We start from the raw sequence: 9,339 nt of genomic DNA, 5'->3' as shown, positions 1-9,339 counted from the left end.
CGATCCTTCGCGTATACCGATAAAAAATTCCTCATTATCATATGATCCGTCGAATTTAGGAAACTTGAACCAAAGGCGCTAGCAGTGCCAGTCAGTAGTAATCTCGCGTTCTCAATGACAGGAAATCATGTGCTGTAGACTGGAATATTCGCAACCATTAAGTTTTCTTTGGGTTTGTTTTTGCTTTTCTATCAGAATTCGTATCAGAAACCCTTCACCTTAACGGGTTCAGTAGTGGAATGTTGCTCGTAAAATGCAACTGACAGCTTAACGCAAGCTGAATGTGAGAATGTGTGAACAAGCTTCGTTTATAGAATAGCTAATAATAAAATTACCTTAACGACTAAATGTAACAGGGTCAACAATAACGATGCCAAATTTTATCCCTCCTCTTCCTCTGCCTCGCGTTCATGTATCAGGCACCTGTTCCTGGGACCGGGTGATCTACCCGATGAAATATATTTTCAGAATTTTAACTGGAGGAATACCGCACACACCATTTATCTATAAGCTGTATTAATTAGGTAATGATTAAACTGTTGGTGTGCTTTATTTATTAGCCGGTATGGAGAATCCGTTCCCGATACGTACACTTGCGAGCACTAGAATGGAATTACGCTCGGATACCACATCCAAACTGGCCCATCTATCATTCCAATGGACGTGAATACAGTGGCAAGAAATGACGTAGGTCTGTTCAGCCGCTTTATTTAAAAAATTCAACAACCTGATGTAGAATATTAGTTCTGCAGCTGTGACGTATAAATCGACATAATGCGAACAAACATTCAGTTTCATTCAATTTGTGTATTATTGGCAATTTCTGCTTTGTGAAAAATCAAACATCGCTCCATTGTCGTACACCTAAACAGCAGAATTGAGACATTTATGCAATGAGGATCATTAGTGTGGCTTTCACTTTAGCACACAGATCTAATATCTGTAGTAATAATATCAAAACATGTACAACAATGTGAGAGAATTCTTTACTCGTGGCAAAGGAAACCTCTGATTTCAGTATCCGTACTGGAATATACAGGGTGTTCAAAAATATTCGACCGATTTCAGAAGACCTTAACTTCTGAAAACATAAGGCCATGCATTTGAGGTTGATGTTAACTGCAAAGGATAGAATGCATTTATTTTAAAACATACGATTTTATAAGTAAGATGGCTATTTCTTTCAAGATCCTGTAGATTGCAAAATCAAAACCATAGTAAAAATGTGATGAAGCTTTGCGGAAATGTATTGTTCAGTGTCTCTAGTACGCCCATCGATAGTCACTTTTCAGTTCTGAGCGTAAAATATCTAGAACAATAGACTCTTCCGCTAAGTGTGTGAAGTGCGTGCTGTCTCGATTTCTTCGTGCTGAGGGGTTCTGTCTCGTACCATGCAGCCCTCGTAACTGTTATGTGTGCCAGAAAATTGTGGCAATGGTGCAGGAACTTTAAAGCCGGTCGTACATACGTCTTGATTCAGCCGGTCAGGGAAGGAAGCGACAGCCAGCCGACGACCTTGTTCAGTGATCAAGCTAGACGGAAAATAGTCTACGAAGAACAATTCAGAACAAGCAAAGAGAAATGTTGCCCTCAGTCATTGTCCTCCTCCACGATTGTGCTCGGCCGCACACTGCAGCTGCAACAAAGACGCTCGCGCAGCGCTTTCGATAGGAATTGTTTCACCACCAACCATAGAGTCCGGACTTGACTCCCTCTGATTTTCGTCTCTTTGCTCACATGAACCGCTGGCTATGAACATAACATTTTGGCACTGACAATGAGCTTCAAGACCAGCCTAGAGAACTGGCGGAATTCACAGGCGGCTGTCTTCTGTGACGAGGGATTCGGAAAGTTGGTACAACGATACGACAGATGTCTAAGTCGGAGAGCCGACTATGTGAGGAAATATCTACAAGATGTAGCTAAACGCTGTAAATAAAACTATTTCGATTTTCATTGTAGTTTCCATTACACGACCAATTGGACCTAATTTGGGATAAAAATTTTCATCTACCTTCCATAATTGTTCAATGCGATCTCCACCGTATGCCTGACAAACCTCTAGAAAATAGTTAAACTTGTCTCATATTTTTTACGACGATGTGTGGAATAACTACAGTTGTTATTCGTTGTCGTAGGCCATCCAGAATTGGTGGACATGGAAGTATGTTGACGGAGTTTTCCACAAGAGTCACATACTGCACCCTTGGAAGCCAGTTGTGCAATGCGAGGTGCCGTCGTCGAATACTCCAAGCTGTTGGGTGTGGAGCACCTTGCTCTCGATGATAATCACACTGCACAATTGTAAATGAATTGTATCCGTTGACAAGGAGTTCGCAGGAAGCATTTTTGTTGCAGTTTCATTGCTATCGATTCGATGCACATATCTTATTGAACGGATCGATCTAGCTGCTAATGTGGGATCAATTCGAGCTACTAAGTTAACCAGCAAATTATAACTGATAGCAAGATAAATACTTAGTTTGTATGAGTACTGTACGTTGAAATCCAACCCAGTCTTCTGTCTACATTCGAGTGTTTACACCTCTTGCAACATGTAACGATGACTTTACTTAAATACTGAAAGACCTTTAGGGTAACCGAGCGAGGTGGCGCAGTGGTTAGACACTGGACTCGCATTCGGGAGGACGACGGTTCAATCCCGCGCCCGGCAATACTGACTTAGGTTTCCCGTGATTTCCCTAAATCGCCCCAGGCAAATGCCGGGATGGTTCCTTTCAAAGGGCACGGCCGACTTCCTTCCCCGTCCTTCCATAATCCGATGATACCGATGACCTCGCTGTCTGGTCTCCTTCCCCAAACCAATCAACCAACCAACCTTTAGGGTAAGGAGCTGTCATGAAGGCTAAAGAGAAATTTCGTTGAACGGTGCAACAACTTCATAGAATTATACCTAGTAATCAGACATATTATAACTCATAATACATTACTGCCTCTACCTAGTCTAGGTGTAGGCTCATTGCCAGGTAAGAGAAAGGAACAGTTCCGGGCATCATCAACGCTGTAGACGTACGTTCTGCTGTGCTGTTACAGTGTAGTATAGCCGTCAGATGATCAGACAATGGCAGAAACGAGCATTTTTCTCTACCGACCCGAATATAAGCAGCACTTTTTTCCCAAAATTCTACCACGAAAAGGCAGATTCAGGATTACCTAGATGGTCCTATAAATACAGGTATATTTTAAAATCATAGAAATTTTAACAGGATTACCAGTTCCTCAGTTAGGAATGGTGCAGCAGTATCGCTAGTGTTCGGAAATTAATCCCTGTGTATCAGGTCTTCCACTGTTGACATTCAGTTATCGTGATCACAGTTAAGCTGTTTTACACGACACGACGTGTACAATATCTTTCTCTAACGAAAGAGTAAAAGTATGGACGTCACCAATGAGCGGTAACGTCGGAGGAAAGTCAATTAACATCGGAATTTGGCCTAGTTATCATGCAAATTTGGAACTCGCGATTATTCTTTATGTGGAAAATACGTCTAATTGAGATGCTTTCAAAAAACTTAGTTCACGAAGTGCTGGGTGTCCAATGCACTTGTTGCTAGCGGGGTAGACGTACTTTGGAAGGAGAGGGACGAAAATACAGAGAGTGAAGCAACAAAAACTGCCACTGAGGAGCCGGCCAGTGTGGCCGAGCGGTTCTAGGCGCTTCAGTCTGGCATCGCGCGACCGCTACGGTCGCAGGTTCGAATCCCGCCTTGGGCATGGATGTGTGTGACGTCCTTAGGTTAGTTAGGTTTAAGTAGTTCTAAGTTCTAGGGGACTGATGACCTCAGATGTTAAGTCCCATAGTGCTCAGTGCCATTTGAACCATTTTGCCACTGAGGTTAACAATGACCTTGGTGTAAAATGTGATTCGCGGGATGGTATTTCTGTGAAATTTATCTGCATCATAACATTAAAAATATGCTTAACTATAGCCTTATTATGAACAGTCTTTGTTAGTAAGAAATGTGACAAAGATTTCTTTCCACTGAGTCTCCGTCTCTCGCCCACACCCCCTCAATTTCAGAATGAACGGTGCGGCTTATATTCTGAACAGTACAGGTTGGACGTATAACTATCGTTCAAGCTCCGTCCACAGCTCTCGGAGATTGGCCTGTGCTTCTGAGTTCGAGACATTTACATCTCCACGATGGTGTATCAGTTGTTCTCAACAAGACTTAGGTCACATGACGGAACACAAAAGCAATGTCTTGTCCAAAGAATGTTTGTGAAATTGGATGCATTCGAGTGGCCCGTTGTCTTGGTGAAAGTAGAGGTCTCCTGCGGGAGGAAGACAGGGAGACTGGGATTTAATGTCCACCAATGATGGTGGACGTGATGAGAACAGTGCTCATGATCGGATAAGTCGGCTGCAGAGAATCGGTAGCATGTATACCGATGGCCTCATTCCACCCTGCATAAATATTCTGCACATAACAGCACCATCACCGTCAGCCTGAATGATAGCTTGTTGCCAAATAGGTTGAGTAGCCTCATACGGTTTCCGACAGTATCCTACGTTTCCGGCTCGTACAAAAGTATAACGTGGCTCACTGTTATGCAGACTTTTTCCAAGTTCGGGAATTTTGATCTAGAGGCAAAACCATGATGACATCTCGCGTCTTCTTCATTCTACGCTACATTGTCACGCAGACGGCGCGTACAGACTTAATGACGTTCCACTCAATTATTGCATTCGTCGTTGGGGCAGGAAAGTACGCTCTCCACTCACAACAACAGCGTTTACTATTCATATAGCTACAGTAACACAGGAGAAGACGACAGAAACCTTGTTTCGTGATAAAAATAGCGATAGCGAAGAAAATACGACCTTTAACATATCTAGAATGACAGGAAACAAGAACAAAGGATTGGAAGCCACGACAGGCTGCAGAATATATGGTAAACAAAAAACTGCCGGTGTAAAGTAACTGACACCATCGAGTGGGACAGAATAATAAACTATAACCCATTGAAGATAGCAGAGAATGTGCTGAAACATCTTTTCGTAAAGCAAAACTAAACAAACCTTGTTTTGCATACGCTTGAATTTCCTCCAAATTTTTCTTAACGAATTGCTTAAGACTCTGTACATATACTATAGGATCCATATGCATACAAGAATAATGGTTTAAATAAAATAACGATGTATCGCCGGTAATATCAACTCAGTTATTTCATACAGAAAGCCAAACACGTTGCTTCTACATTTCGAGTGCGGTTTTTGGGACGTCAAGTACTATAGATAACATTCCGCGCAGAATGAACAAATAAGTCTCCGGGTCGCTGAACTCTAGCACTTCTATTCCACTCAGTATCTGTTCTTCACATTAAAGTGCTCAGGAAAGGACTATTCTGATGTAACCAGTTTAATAAGAGAATCCGGCTCCCAGAACACATTTTCACCTTGTTGCGAAAGGTGCGCTACATTCAAACTTCCGGGACTCCATGGCGGTGTCTTTGATTTTTGTGGGCGAATGCTACGCTACCTGAGCTATCCACGCACGACTTACGACCGGGCCTCACTGATTTACTCCACCCAGTAATTCTTTCCTATTTTTCAAACTTCACAGTACCTGTTCTGATTACCTTGCGGGACTAGTACTTCTGGACTAAAGGATACTGCGAAGAAATGGCTTAGCCACTGCCTAGGAGACAGTTTTTAGAATAGATTTTCACTCTGCGGTGACGTGTGTGCCGATTTCAAACTTTGTGGCAGATTAAAGCTACGTGCTGGAACGTGAAACGACCCCGAAACCTTTGCCTTTGGTGGAAAAGTGCTCTACCTATATATCTATCAGGCATAATACACGTCCACCGCTCACAGCTTGATTTCCGCCTGTACCTCTCTCCTACTTTATAACTCTCGCAGACGTTCTCCTAAATACCTAGCGGCACTAGCTATGCCACAGAACAGGATATCGTCGAGAAATGGCTTTATCGAAGCTTAAGGGGTTTGCTCCCAGAATGAATTTTCACACTGCAGCGGGGTGTGCGCCGATTTTAAACTTCCTGCCAGACTTGTCCACGAAAGGCAAAGGTTACGGTCTCGAATCCCGGTCTGGCACACAGTTTTAATCTGCAATGAATTTCCAGCATCAAACCGAAGAAGACTTAACTGCGAAAAAGGCAGTAAAGTGACAATCACCCACTCGGCAGTGTACATGAAAATGAAACTTCACCTATTCGGGTATAATACGAGTATGCCACGACTGACTACTGGCAGAAGTAAAGCCTGTACCCGTTGCCTGTTTTCCAGTACACCGCCAAGATAAATGAAGCAGACAGTAAAGTGTGCAATAATTAAGTCTGAGACAGGTCAGCTTTAAAAGTGCTCCAGCTATATTTTATCCGCAGACCTCATTACTCAGGGGCTGTTACGGCCCATGGTTTGTGTTTCCCTGCGCGGTGCGTGCACCTGTCGGCAGTCCTTTGTTTGGCCTTTGTCCTGACAAGCCGTCCAGCGTTGTCTACCATCACAAAGCCGCGCTGATAGGCAGTGTATCACGCGAAATTTCGCTGACCCACGTCTGCCGCCCGTGCCCGAGCGGCTTCACCTGAATTGGTCAATGTGAACACACGAAAATTAAATAAACGGCTTTGCAACACTGCTGCTATTCTTCTGTGACACTCGAGTGCGTAAATTACGGTGTTAAATATTACTGAGTTGCGAAAAACGCTTGAATAATTGGCTAACGTTTTTAAATATTAATATGACTTCCGATCGGCGAATAATGCGTTAAAACGTTGCGCCTGATATATTTATGGGTCTCAAAAAGCCATCCATTACCGTGATTGGTCGACGTGCCTGGTGACGTGCGGTGCAATCCGTCGCTAGTTGTTCACTGACTGCTACTTGCAGAAACCGTACGGGAGCATAGCTTGAAGTAGTCTTTTTCGACATGCCAGCTAAGTTTGGCACGTAACTTCTTGAATACTACAATCAGCAGTCTTGCGGAAGTGTTCCTCAGCTGCTAAGACAAATACGCAACTGAAAAACGACGAGTCTTCACGTAAATTAATTTTACCAACTACCAAGTAAAATAATTTCTCTGATTTTCTGGGCCTTGAGTGATAAAGTATGAGCTGAATTCAGAGTCAGTGTAAAGTCCGCTACAATCCACTTTGTTACGCGCTGCAATTTTTGGTATTTACATATTACAGGCTTTTCCACTGTTTTGAAGGTGGTGGTTGTTCTGTGGTCTTCAGTCTGAAGACTGGTTTGTCACAGGTTTCCACACTAGTCTATCCTGTGAAAGCCTCTTCGACTCTGAATATCTACTGTAAATGTGCATTCATTTGAAACTAAGCACTGCTTTCATGCCTATGTCTCCCCTTACAATTTTTATCCCCCTCCACCTCCACAATTCCTTCATTAGCAAAATTACTGTTGCATGGTGCATCAGGATGTTTTCTATAAAACGATGCCTTCTTTTAGCCAAGTAACACCATACACTTACTATTTTCTCATTTTTATGTACACACTCATTAGTTAGTAGATTTACCCATTTAATGTCCAGCATACATTTGTAGCACCACATATCAAAATCTTCTATCCACTTCTTGTCTGAACTACATGTCGTTCACGTTTCACTTCCGTAGAAGTGATAAATACCCTCAGAAAACATTTGCTAACACTTAAATTTATCTTAAATGTTAACAAATTCCTATTTTCATAACCATTTTTCTCTAACCATTCTGCATCGGCCATCACCAGTCATTTTGCTGTCCAAACAGCAAAACTGATACATTACTTTTAGAATCTCATTTCCTAATCTAAGTCCCTTAGCGTTGCCTAGCTTAATTCGACTACATTGATTACCGTCGATTTACATTGGTTGACACTCACCTCAGACCCTCTTTTCAAGTCATTAAATCCATCAACTGCTCTTCCAAGTCCTGTACCATCTCTGACGGAATTGTAAATTCATCGACAAACCACACAGTTTTTACTTCTGCTCCCTGCACTTGAATTCCCTTTCGAAATTTATGCTTTGTATCCTTTGCTCTTACATTTTGTTTACTGCTTACTGCGAAAATTTTATAACGTTGGGGATAGGATTCTGCACTGTCTTCCTGCGTTTTCAACCACCCATCCCTTTCATGTCCTTCGACAGCTACATAACTCCAGTCTGGTTTCTGTACCAGAAGTAAATAACCTTCTGTTCCCTTTATTTTCTGTCTGGTAACTTCAAAATTTCAAACAGTGTTGCGATGGTATTTTCACAGAAAGGAAGGTAATTGTAGTACCAAAAAAAAGTAATAATTACATGAAATGTATTTGCAGTCGTGAATACGAAAGACCATCAACTGTATAAGAGAATGACGACAGTGAAAATTTGTGCTGGACAGGGATACGAACCCGGATTTCCCGCTTTATGCGAACGGTCGCCTTAACTGCTTTGGCTATCCGGTACACGACTTACGGTCAGACTCAAACCTCCATATGGCGCCGTTCCTGTTTCACAACCGTACCCGTATACACTATTTAATTCCCGTACCTGTGAGGACATTCTAATTCAAATTTGCTGCCTGTATTTGGCGGAAAAATACTATTACAGTGCATGTCTTTATGTATTAAAATTCCTCTCCAGTATGGGAATTACATAAAGTGCGTATGAGTACAGTCTGTTACGCAGGACCGACGGCACATGGAAGTTTGGTTTTGACCATACGTCGTGCACCGGATAGCCAAAGTGTTTAAGGCAACCGCTCGTGTTAATCCGGTTTCGAGTCCCGGCCCGGCACAAATTTTCATTGCCGTCATTCCCATATATGTTCCCTTATATAGCGAATACATTCATGTATTTCATAACGACTGTAGTCGCTGCAGTATCTGTTCCTTTGGAAATGCAAGCATCTCCCAAGGAACATTGCATTGTTCTCCTTAGGAACACAGGCACTCCAATAGCGTAACGATAATTACAGTCTTATTCTGTGACGAGTTACCGGAGACTGGTCGCTTCCGCCAAAATACTGAAACAATCCCTAAATTTTACAGCTTTATTCCGGTTTCAATCTGAGTAATACAATTGTTACAACAATACTACCGTTCAATGAAGGCGCTGTATGCCGTTCACGAGACATTCTGCAAATCGTAAGAAGGTATGTAATTAATACGTCTTTGATTTATTACAGCAGAAACGCAGTTATGCGGCTTCACTGAGTATTGACTTTCGCGTAACTTTTTGAAGTTCGTACGATGTGTGACTTATAGGCACCACTTCGTTCACTGGCAATAAACTTATAACCCTCGTACTAGAAGGTCTTAAATGAATGCTTTCAGTTGACCACATAAATCACTAACTCTTCTACAGAAAGCAG

This window comes from Schistocerca piceifrons, chromosome 2 (assembly GCF_021461385.2).
Source record: "Schistocerca piceifrons isolate TAMUIC-IGC-003096 chromosome 2, iqSchPice1.1, whole genome shotgun sequence".
Classification (NCBI taxonomy): domain Eukaryota; kingdom Metazoa; phylum Arthropoda; class Insecta; order Orthoptera; family Acrididae; genus Schistocerca; species Schistocerca piceifrons.
Note: the sequence above shows the minus strand (reverse complement) of the source record.